The sequence below is a fragment of the Pteronotus mesoamericanus genome, unplaced genomic scaffold, assembly GCF_021234165.1.
Source record: "Pteronotus mesoamericanus isolate MK-2021 breed Mesoamerican mustached bat unplaced genomic scaffold, CSHL_Meso_final contig_90, whole genome shotgun sequence".
NCBI lineage: Eukaryota > Metazoa > Chordata > Mammalia > Chiroptera > Mormoopidae > Pteronotus > Pteronotus mesoamericanus.
Window position 1 is genome coordinate 26,803,941 of NW_026555277.1, and position 12,997 is coordinate 26,816,937.

The 12,997-nt window shown below is 37.7% G+C and overlaps 1 protein-coding gene across 1 annotated transcript in view; it reads left to right on the top strand.

The window, feature by feature from the left end:
* Window positions 1–824: 824 nt before the first annotated feature.
* LRRC4C (leucine rich repeat containing 4C) overlaps window positions 825–12,997 on the top strand; it is a 186,760-nt gene continuing 174,587 nt past the window's right edge. Inside the window, exon 1 of the mRNA XM_054585891.1 lies at window positions 825–902. The gene's annotated coding sequence lies outside the window, so the exon portion shown is untranslated. The remainder of the gene's footprint in view (window positions 903–12,997) is intronic.

Below are 12,997 nucleotides of genomic sequence, written 5' to 3' on the forward strand. Positions count from 1 at the left end.
AAACTAATTGCTCGTCAGAAATAGAAGCCAGTGATTGGGTTAATATAATAAATTTGTAAAAATTTAGGCTTTATCTAAGCATGAGAGTTTTGTTGCCACAAATTCTTCCTGACCATTCTACCTACCTCAAACCACATCTTTAGAAGAAAATCATCATGGGATTTGAAAGATAGAAGAGGTCTCAAAGGCAATCTTGTACAAAATCCTTAATTTTATATGTGCCAATATTAAGACTTAGCGAGGTTTGACACTTGCCCAAGGTTGTATGGCTAAGTATGGTAGGGTTATGAATTAAATTGAGGGTTGATTCTCAATCCAATGCCTGTGTTTACTTATTTTTCTGCTGCTATATCCACCTCAAAAATCTGGAAATTACAATGTATATTTTCTTGGGGGTTTTTTTTGTCCATTTAGGGTTGAAATAAACTGGTTATTGTCTGTATTTATATTGTTTTGAGTTCTGACAAAAGGATGAGGTAATGGCAAAAAGTCTTTCAAATGTATGTACAAAATTTATTTATGTAGATTTAAAAATTTCTCCAATGAAATACATATGACACATTTCAATAATATAGCACAATAAACATTGACAAAAGAAATACTAGCAAGTCTGGAGATGGATAATCTATGTATGTGTGTTTGTATACAGACATATTGATTTCTATCTATATTAGAAAGATGAGTATCACAATATTGCATCATTTCAAACTAATTTCTACTTGGGGAGTGTGGCAGTCAGGAATGTCTCACCCAAATTTAATTGTAAGTATAGTATGATTTAAAAATATGATATTTTTGTTGTTTTACCCCAGGTGTAAAAGAAATATCAACTTCAGAAATCCAGAACATTTCAACTGCTTCAGGTTTCCTCAGGAAGGCTAGGACCTATTGGAGAAATTTTGGTAAGGTAAGTTCTGAGTACCATGAACTTGTTTTGGGGGGACTCCCATTTTGTCTTCTCAGGTTCAGAAAAAAAAAGCGAGGTTTAATAGATCAAAACAACAGATAAATGGAGAGCCAAGTACCACTTTTATTAATGATGCCGTTAATATCTGAGCATATTTTTCCAATGTGTGGTAAAAAAAAAATAGTCTTCCTGACATTTAACCCCAGAATTAGATAGGTTTACACCTCTAGTCCCAGAGAGTGCTGGGCAACTGAGACTTCCTGAACCTAGCAGCTGCCCCATAGAAAGTCCAGTGTGGAGTAGCAGGCTTGACTGCACTGCTAACAGCTTGCCCTCACGATGAAGGTGACGAGAATGGGTTAAACCACAACTGACAAAGTCTTGCTCCCAAGTTCACCAATCAAATAAATAACTCTAATGACCAAGGAAAGGAGAGACTAAAAGGAGAGGATAAAAGGCCAGAAAAGACAGTATAATGGAGTGTACTTCACATGGAGAAAAATAGAAACAGGGAATAAGCATTCTTCCCTAAAACCACTGAAGAACAGGAGTGACCTGCCAACAGAAAGGGCTCTTCAGAGGTTGCATCCGGCTTTTCTTAACCTAGAATAGCACATTTAGACCATCCCTCCTGGGTAATGGAGACAAGAACAGCACTCTGATTTCTCCTGCTTCAAGACAAAGCCAGATTATAGGCAGAAAGTTTGCCAACTGCCTGTTACAAGTTATATATTTTCAGTCACAATGAACATGTCTGTATTGTCACGGAGCGGGTGACTCTATAGTAGACTACTACCATTTGTGTTTTTAGCTATTTTTAGAAAGCTATTAGATACAGTGATTTTTAATTGCACGCTACCCAATTATTCTGGAAAGCGGTTGTGGAGGGAATATCTAATCTTGGTAGTAGGTGAGCTTAACTAACTCCTCAGTGTACTTGTCTCAATGGGAATTTGTAATTATAATTTAATAAATCATCTTTGTCACTTTATTTGTTGGAAAAATAAAACCAAGGAAAGAAAACTTATTAAAAGTATAGAATAAAGGATAAAACATTAGACCTGGTACAGAACTATGAACCAAGTCAAGCATCTGTAGATGGCCTTGGTAGCACAACCCATTCAATATTTTCAACTGAATGATGCCTGCAGAATAAATGAACCCTGTTCCTTTCATATGCGTGTTTCTTTATCTGAGATTCAAGATCAAACAAGAAACAAATGGATTTATTTTTGTCATTTGATTTGGTCAAAATGGGTGATTTGGCCTCCCCTTGCTTATACTGAAGTGGCAAGGAAAAAATATATAAATTGGGAAATTTTGTCTTCTATAATGGCAGAGTAATCATCTGGATATATCATTCCACCCAGAATATAAATCCTGAGGAAAATTAATCATCAACAATGAGATAGAGCTATCATCAGAAGGAGGGGCCTATATTTCATATTATTTAATATTCACTACCTTGTTGTTTATATGGTATATCAGCTACTACCATTGAATAATCCACAAAAATGTGTGGATTACAGTGACATTTAGAAAGTTGATTATTAGCAAAGGTCTCTTGGTTATATCCTCAAAGAACATCAAGGATCTAGTAAATTGATCAACTCCTTAAATTTAACACTCAAAGCTTATACTTCTGCAAGTTATCATATTACCATGAAAGTATGTCTAAATATATAAAAGTCCTGATCTCATCTTGTGTTCATTCTGAAAGAGACTATTTCTTGTCACTAAACCTCTGCCTCTGCCTGGAATGTGGACTTCAGATATTTAAAAGAGTCACCTGCTTTCTCCCATTTATTCTATTCAAGTATGGAATGGTGACACTTTAGATTTAAAATATTCTTATAGCTACATTTAATCCCCCAAAACATCATGGTGCTGTAACCTTGATAATAAGTGTCTAAAACTATGCTTGAACCAGTGAAAACATGTAAGAGGAATGGAGAGGAAAATGTAGTCATTAGGAGGTGATCTCAGGAAGGAGTGTGTAGAGTGGACCAAAGACATTTCAGTGCCGAGAGAGAAAATGTGGAAGGGTGGGGGTCAGGCAGTATGACCACAAATGCACAAGTTGGGGAACTTGCTTGGCATGCCCACACTTGTCAGTGAGCTGTGAACTGGAGAGAAATGGCTCAAATATGTAATCTGTTTTCAGCTCTAGAATTTGGAGCCAGGGCTTTCTTCTGCTGGCATGTCAGACTAGACCCCAACTATAATTAGATCCTGGGGATTGTACAATCCATTCAGTACAGAGAAATCAACTAGTCTGAAAATGAATAATATTAGATTCTGAAAGAGAGACAAGACATAGTAAGGAAAAACAAAGACTGGGACTTCCCTGGGGAACCAAACCTGGTAACTTTTCCCAAAACAAAGACTTTTAAAGAAGGATAAAGTGGTACTAGATCAATAGGGCTTCCTGCTCCAGAAAGCAACTACTGCAAATCCTAATTTAGGACCCTAAATTAAGACTTCAGAATTCCTCCAGATTAAGATCAACCAAAGATGTGCTCATCGTTGATATTTATAAATGTTAGTTGAATAAGTGATTAAATGAATAATTAGGTTAATTATGAATATGTGAGCCCATTTTCCGAAATATACATGTTTGCCTATCTAGCTCAGAATAAGTCAATGACAGTTTGTCTCTTTTCCTATATACACAAACCTTTATAACATTTTTTTCACATATTAGAAAAACAAAACACAAAGATAGATAGATAGATAGATAGATAGATAGATAGATAGATAGATAGATAGATAGATAGCATGTGTAACAGGAGAAAGCTATATCCATCCCTGACAGTTATATCCTAAAGAATTTATCTCAGCCCTGGCTGGCGTGGCTTGGTAGGTTGAGCGCCAGCCTGGGAACCAAAGAGTTGCTGGTTTGATTCCCAGTCAGGGTACATGCCTGGGTTGCAGGCCAGGTCCCCAGTGAGGGGCATGGGTAAGGCAACCACACATTGATATTTCTATCCCTCCCCTTCTCCCTCCTTCCTGCTTTCTGAATAAATAAATATTTTTTTTAAAAAGAATGCACCTCAGATGTTCAAAGCTATCTGGTTTCTAGGCACCGACAACTCACAGCATCATAAAATTAGATCATCCTGGAAGCATTCTAACTTTAATTTTGTTTTGTGTTTTATAAATTTTCTAATCATATTTAGAATCAGCTAGTAAAATGAATGGAGAACGGGTCCTATGGGAGTGTTTGAATATTCAGGGAAATTTTCCAAGAACCTTTTTGCAAAAAACATATTAACATCTTAGAGGAGATCAGAATTGCAACACTCTTTTGATAACCATCACAGCTCTTCCCCTTCTGTTATATGTAAGCGATGGCATACAGATTTTTCCCATTTGGAATTGTTATTGTAATATGAATTGGCTCTATCAGTACTTAAGTTTATTTCTGACTTCTTGCTAAAGGGACTGAGAGTTATTTCCATGTTGAAGGGTGGTTAAATGAACAGGGAAACAGAATGGAAGAAGTAAGATTCCAAACAGCCTTGTCAGGTCTTTGATTCATATATAAAAAGCAGACATCTGCATGGTTAAATTACAGTGGCTGTTCCTTTATGATTGACATTTTTATTTAGGAACAGGTAGAGTTCCACTTGTTTCTGGAAATATATCTATAAATTAGATACCCCAGTGTCTAAAATGAGATAGGTAATTTCAAGTGAAGCAATATTATTGCCCCAATCTAAAGAGAACTAAAGGGACATTTGCTATTATCACATCCATGGGAATTTTTGATAAAAAAAAAATATAGCTTTTTCCAGTTTGGGTTGTCTCTGAAATGTAGCTATATTGGTAGTGACTGAAATAGTTATTAGATCTGATTCATAGAGTTCTTGGTAATAGAAAAAAATGCCCACATTCCCATGACTCAGGTCCTGGTTAACAAACCTTTATACCATAAATCTGATGTGGCTCCAGCCAGGGACGTCACAAGTCCTATGGGTTACCTCCTCCTTGCTCTTTAAATTAAAAATTGAATTAAAACACCAGTAGCAGCAAGAGTATTGAGAAAGAGCAATTTTATAAACTGCTATTGAGAGTGTAACATGGTGTAACCGTTTCTGAAACAAACATGACATGTTATCAAAAAATCTTTAAAATATGCATGCCTCTGACCTAACATTTCCTTTTCTAAGATTGATCTTAAAAAAATCAGTAGATGAATAAATGAAGATATATGCACATGGATAATCATTGTAGCATTGTAAATAGTTACAATATATGAGAAATAAGTGAAATATCTGAAAATAAAGGACTTGGTATTATATGGCCTTCTGGTATAATAAATCTCTAGACAGTCATTAGTAATGATGCTGTTGCTCTGAATGTACTCATGTGGAAATATATTCATAAATTACTACTAATTTTAAAGCCTGGTTATAGAAGCCCTTACCAGTTTGCCTGGGTTGGTTAGGCATCGTTCCACAAAGCAAAATGTTGCTGGTTCCATCCTTGCTCAGGGCACAGGCCTGGATTGTGGGTTTGGTCCCTGGTTGGGACACGTGTGAGAGGCAACCAATTAATGTTTCTCTCTAACTTAAATGTTCCTCTCTTTCTCTTTCTCCTCCACTTCCCCTTTCTCTAAAAAAATAAATAAATATCTTTTTTAAAATCTTGGTTAAAGGAAATTAGGTAAATGTGATATCAATAATTTATATATTATATATATATGCATTTATACATGTAGAAAATGAGTATTGGAATTAGGACTTATTCTTCTTATCTATTCTATTTTTAATACAAGAAATAGACATGTAAGTATATAAATTGAGAGAATAAAATAAATTACAAACTAAAATTTCTTCAAAGGATAACAAATGACCCCTCTCCCTCCCTTAAAAGACATACCCACATACTACTTTTTTGTGTTTCAAGAGAAAAAGTAATGTTTATTTAACTGTACAGCATTGACCCCTATAATAGACATCCAAATGTTTATTTAATTCACATATATATAAATGTTCACTATGTACTTCATCAATAAACCAAATTTTTAAAATATATTCATTAAAATATTGAGGTACAATTTTACAACCAAATTAGCATTTTTCCAAAACAAGAACACCCACTGTTTTTTTAAAAGAAGGATTTGACATACAAATACTCATACAATTAGACACTTTCCCAGTCCTAGGGTTTTATTTTTTTCATATATTTTATTGATTATGCTATTAAAGTTGCCCCAATTTTTCCTCCTTTGCCCCCCCTTTGCCCAGTACCCCCATTCCCTCCGGCAATCCTCCACCTTAGTTCATGTCTATGCATTGTGCATATAAGTACTTTGGCTACTCCATGTCCTATACTGTTCTTAACATCCCTTTGTCTATTTTGTACCTAATCCCTGGACCTTTTCCCCCATTCTTCCCATTCCCCCTCCTAGCTGATAACCCTCCAAGTGTTCTCCATATCTATGGTTTTGTTCCTGTTCTGCTTGTTTGCTTAGTTTGATTTTTAGATTCAGTTGTTGATAGTTGTGAATTTGTTGCCATTTTAATGTTCATAGTTTTGATATTCTTTTTTCTTATATAGTTCCTTTAACATTTCATGTAATAATAGCTTGGTGAAGATGAACTCCTTTAGTTTTACCTTATCTGGGAAGCACTTCATTTGACCTTCAATTCTAAATGACAGTATTTCTGGATAGAGTAATCTAGGTTGTAGGTCCTTGTTTTTCATCATTTTAAATACTTCTTATCAATCTCTTCTAGCCTGCAAAGTTTCTTTTGAGAAATCAGCTGACAGTCTTATGGGAACTCCTTTGTAGGTAACGCTCTCCTTTTCTCTTGCTGCTTTTAAGATTCTCTCCTTATCTTTAACCTCTGGCATTTTTATGATGTGTCCTGGTGTGGTCCTCTTTGGGTCCAACTTGTTTGGGACTCTGTGCTTCCTGGTCTTGTATGTGTATTTCCTTCACCAAATTAGGGAAGTTTTCTTTCATTGTGTTTTCAAATAAGTTTTCAATCTCTTGCTCTTCCTCTTCTCCTTCAGGCACCCTTATGATTTGGATGGTTGTAAGTTTTGAGATGTCCCAGAAGTTCCTTATTCTATCCTTGTTTTTTGAATTATTATTTTTTCTTTCTGTTCTGATTGAAGGTTTTTTTTTTCTTCCTTTGTTCCAAATCATTGATATGATTCTCAGCTTCATCCTCTCCACTGTTTGTTCCTTGCCTATTTTTCTTTATTTAATTTAATGCAACCTTCATTTATCCTGGGTCTTTTTTATGCCGTTGCAGTACCCAGTGAGCTCTTTGAGCATCCTGATAACAAGTGTTTTGAACTTTACATCTGATACATTCTTTATCTCCATTTTATTTAGTTTTTTTTTTTCCTGGAGTTTTAATTTGTTTTTTCATTTAGGCCATATTTCTTTGTCTCTTCAATTTGGCAGCCTACCTGTGTTTATTTCTGTGTATAAGAGCTGCTTTCACTCCCTGCCTTAGTAGCGTGGCCTACTATAGAAAAGGCATCTATAAATTGTGTGGGGTGGAGCCTTAGGTGATCGCCAGGGTGGGGCAACATGTTTTACCACTTTGTGGCTCTGTATGGAGGAGTGTTTGGAGAGAGGACAATGCTTGTGCCCTTCCAACTATTGTCCAGGTAAATTCCAGAGGGATAGGTCTGTGCAAGTCCTGAGACCTTAACGGGCCCTTTAAGAGGGGTCTCCTGAGAATCCTGAGATTTATTCTGCCATCCCAAACCCTGCAGGTTTTTAGAGTCAGAAGTTATAGAGACTTATCTTCCTGGTGCTAGCACCCTGGGCTGAGTGATTTGGTCTGGGACTGGAATCACTCACTCATGAAGTGTCTCTCCCAATTTTTATCCACCACATGTGAATGTGGGACAGCCCATTCCATCACCCCTCCATGCCTCTCCCTTCCTCTCCACATCTCCACACTGCTCCACATCTCTGCCCCTCCTACCTCTATAGATGAATGTGGCTTCTTTAAATTGTTGGTTGGTGGACTTGCATACAGCCTGATTTTCTGATGAGTCGGGTGACATTTGTTTCGTTATCTAGTTGTCATTTTTGCTGTAGTTGTGTGAGGAGGCAAAGCATGTTAACCTATGTCTCCATCTTGACTAGAAGTCCCCAAATACTACCATTTTATAATGGATACTATTTTCACTCCAGAAAGAGGCCTTGAAGGAGGTGGATCTGTGCATCTATTACATTTTGCTGGGATTGGGACTGAGCTGTGACTCCTATTGTCCTAGTTTATAACAGTGATAGTATCTCTTGAAGGGCTTAGATTTCTAAACAAAATGGTAAAAAGCATGGGAGAGAGTTTTAAAACTAGTGTAAATTAAACCAGTTGAACATTTATAAATAGGACTAAACAAGAAAAATGGGAGATATAATTGCCAGAGCTAGGGATGGAAAAGAGACATTGATGATGGTGAAAAGGAAAAGGCCATAATATATGTGCTGCTCAGCAGCAAAGTAAAGCCAAGATTCCTTCTGGTGTGGTAGGTACTTGGGGTTCAATGAAAGGAGTGCATGCATTTCAGAGCAACTGCAGTGACAGAGTCACCATTCTGCAGTCCTATAGTGTACAAAAGAAAGGGCTTAAGGGAAGGTGCCAAGGTATTGCTTGGGACACTTTGAGCTGTTGTACAACTGCTATCAAGTCTTCGAAGGTGAATAAATACTGAAGTCACTGCTCTTCATGCTAAGTCCCCTCCCCTTTCATCCAAAATTTTTTTTAAGTCTGTCAGAGGTTTTATTTACTTGTTTATTTATTCTTCAATTACAGTTGACATTCAATATTATATTAGTTTCTGGTGTATAGCATAAATATTTAGACATTTATATAACTTACGAATTGATCCCCAATAAGAATTGCACCCACCTAACACCGTATATAATTATTACAATATTATTGACTATATTCCCTAAGCTGTGCTTCACATTCCTGTGACTACTGAATAACTACCTATTTGTACTTCTCAATCTCTTCACCTTTTTCATCCAGCCCCCTAACCCTCCTCCCACCTGGCGACCATCAGTTTGTTCCCTGTGTCTATGAATTTGTTCATTTATTTTGGTTTTTTTTAGATTCCCATTTATTGACGTCACTCCTTCTACTAGAATATTGGAAATACCCCCATACTGCATTCATGGAACAACTCATGTCCCCAAGGTAACGGGTCCTTGACACCTAAGGTGGAGGTGGTAGATCTAGGTTCCCTGGATGTTGCGTTTCACTTAGCATTTTTCAATACATCTGTGTTCGTGCCATGAAAGCTTAGGAATCCCTCTTTTAAGAGGTTTGGAATTAGTGTGTTTGTGGAGGAGTCTACTTATCTTAGTCTATTTATCATTACTATTATCATAACAATAATAACAGGTAAGAGTAATGGAGGAAGAACTGCCTATGCATGTAACTGAACCTAAGCATCTTCACATTAATATCTCAGTGAATCCTGACAGAACCCCTTTTACCTTCACTTTAGAGATAAAGACACTGAAGGGATCAAAGCTAAGTAACTTGTTTGAGGTCATTCACATAGAAAGAAAGTAAGTATGGGATTAAATCTGCTCGGTACAATTGAAATCTTCTTAAGCATTGGGAGCTCTTCTGATGCAGTGTGGAACAGAATATATTATATATTTAGGCTGACTTTTTTAAAGTAACAATAATAATTTTAAAAGACTGACATCAGATATAGCCAAACAAGAAGCTCACAGGACTCAGAATTTCAATTTTTCAGATTTTTTATAACAAAATAGAGAACTGAGTGAGTTAGAACCCCAGTGTTCATCTTTCATCTCCTCCTTTTGCCCTGACCCAATGTACATATCCATGGTAAATCATAAAATATGAATGAACTCCATAGCTTTAACAGGGAAAGGTATCTAAAATAACATATCACCCTATCATAGTGTCATCCCTAAAAGGGGAAAGCACACTCTAAGTAATGTTGTATTTGTCATGTGGTAACCATTTGGAACACAGGTGAAATGAAAATTACCTGCTAAGTCTCAGCCATTCCACAGCAATTTCAGCTGAGAATACTTAATAATAAAATAACCGAGAAAGCAAGTTATTTGCAGTTTTACTTGTACATGATCTTGTTTTCCCTCTGTGCGAGACGTTCCTTCAAGATTGTCACTGCCATCACTGAGCGTTCTTACTCATTCAATAAATGTTCCCTAAACATGTACATCATGCTGCTTAGCAAGGCCCAGGGGTTCCCCAGGGGAACAAATGTCCTCTTTTGAGGAGGAAAGAAAGGACACACCCTAGGAGCTTAACATCTTAATAGAATATGGTAGAGATGAGAGGAACAGATGCACATTAACATAAAGATATATACGCTTGCCCACATATATGCATATGCTATCTTGCCACACTGTAGGAGAGAAATATCAATCACACTGAGGATATTAACAGAATGTCTGGGTGGCTTCCGTCTTGATGGCAGAAGATCTCATGGATGAGTAGAGTTCTGAAAAGTTTGGCTAAAAATGACAGAATAAAGTGTAATGGCACAGAATATGGAGATATTTTTTATTTTGGCAGAGATACTGACACAAAGGATATGAGGAGTTTCAGTTTCTTTGAGGAATATGAAAGAACAGGTCAGTCGAATCCTTTAGTGGAGGACTGAATATCAGAATCAATGTGTATGTTTTTCAGAATATTTCTAAGTAGAGTCTAAATGAAACAAAATACCCCCCGATCCTTTTTTGTTTTTTTTAACAATCTACACTCATCATATACAAGATAGTATGTAACTATTGTACTTAATTCTAATAAAATAAAGTAAACCAAAATCATTTTTAAAGCTTTGGCTTTAGATCAAACTGGGTTTAAAGCTGCAGCTTTGTTTAATACCTTCTAAACTTAAAAAAGTTACTTACTTCTATTGTCTTTAAGTTCTTCATAAAAGGAAGATTATTGAGTCAATGCATGTAAAAATTTAACACACTGTCCGGCATAGAGTGCACGTTCGTTAAATCTGAGTTAGGTTATTATCAGTAATACTCTTTACTGTTTCATTAAGACTATAACCTGAGAAAAAACAACAAAGCGACTTCTGGTCAAAGTAGAGGTGTAGGTAAACGCGACTCACCTCCTCACACAAACACAGCAACATTACAGCTAAACTGCAAAATAAATATCACTCAGAAACATCAGAAAATCAGGCTGTCTGGAAGTCTGACAACTAAAGAATTAAAGAAACCACATTCATCCAGTGGGGCAGGAGGTGCATAGGGGCAGAGAGACAGAGATGGAGAATGGGTTGCTCCCACAAACACATGCGGTAGATATAAAATGGTGGGATATCTCAGGAACAAGGCATGCCAGCCTCACACCAGACCACCCAGACCAGGGTTCCAGCGCCAGGAAGATAACCACCACCGCCCCCCACCCCCGCATCCATAATTTCTGGCTGCAAAAACTAGTGGGAGTTGGATCGGTGGAAGAAACTTCAGGATTCTCAGGCATCTTGTCTTGGAGGGTCCCGCACATGGACTTACTCAGACTCACTCCTTCTGGGCTCCAGCACCAGGGCAGCACCCTGTAGGGCACCAGGGGCATACTGGGAGTAACTGAAGCGTCTGGCATTAGGGAGAGAGCGGGGGGACAGCTTCCTCCCAGGCACAACTGCAGACAAAGACTATTGCTCTTTTTCTGAGCCCTCCCCTACACAAAACCACAGTGTGGTGGCACCATATGTGAGTCTCCATCAACCTGGTTAACACAGTTAGCCTTGCCCTGACAATTACCTAGGACTCTTCCCCGCTCAACTTACAGTCTCACCCAAGCTGGTAACATTGGCTTTTCCATATGAAAGGCTGAAATAGGTTTAGGCTTCAGACCTTCCTAAATCTACTCAAACAAGCTACAGCTAAGACCAGTCCTCATACTTATCTCTGAGTGGCCCTAGGTGCTAGCAGCAGCCATCTGCAAAATCACTTTATAGCTTATACCAAGGGGGCCCCAGACAGAACACAGGTGGTGGCTGACCTTGGCCTGCACCACCCAGGAAACCCCAGAGTCAGTGCATCCAGCAGAGCACCATCACCCAACTGCCTCTATAAGCCACAGAAGGAGGTAGTTGCAGGCAAGTGGTCACAGCCAGTCCTGCCAGCTCTCCAGCATGGATAAATCTCTCCCATTGACCTGCTGACAGCAATCAACACTCAACTATAAGGGGAGGGAGTACTCAGCCAATACAGAGGGTGCACTCCAAGTACTCAGCTTGGGGGTTAGAGGAGGCTGTGCCACTGGACCCTACAGGACACCTACTACATTAGGACATGCTACTAATCATGCAGTCAAAGCAGCCCTGCCTAATACACAAAAACAGACACAGGAAGGTGACCAAAATGGGGAGACAAAGAAATATGGCCCAAATGAAAGAACACAACAAAACTCTAGAAAAAGAATGAAACAAAATGGAGATAAGCAATCTATCAGATGCAGAGTTCAAAACACTGGTTATAAGGATGCTCAAGGAAATCAGTGGGTACTTCAGCAACATAAAAATGATACAATAAGAAATGAAGGAGACACTAATTGAAATAAAGGACAAGTTACAGAGAATCAAAAGCAAAGTGGATAAAGCAGAGAATCAAATCAATGTTTTGGAGCATAAGGAAGCAAAAGACATCCACTCAGTACAGCAAGAAGAAAAAAGAATCTAAAAAATCAAGGATAAGGTAAGGTGCTGCTGTGACAATTTAAAGCATTCCAACATTCACATCACAGGGGTTTCAAAAAGAGAAGAGTAAGAAATTGGAAACTTATTTGAAAAAAATAGTGAAAGACTTCCCTAATTTAGTGAAGGAAATACACATACAACACCAGGAAGCACAGAGAGTCCCAAACAAGTTGAACCCGAAGAAGACCACACCAAGACACATCATAATTAAAATGCCAAAGGCTAAAGATAAGGAGAGAATCTTAAAAGCAGCAAGAGAAAGGAAGAGAGTTACCTACAAAGGAGTTCCCATAAGACTGTCAGCTGATTTCCCAAAAGAAACTTTGCAGGATAGAAAGGACTAGCAAGAAGTATTCAAAGTGATCAAAAACAAGGACCTAC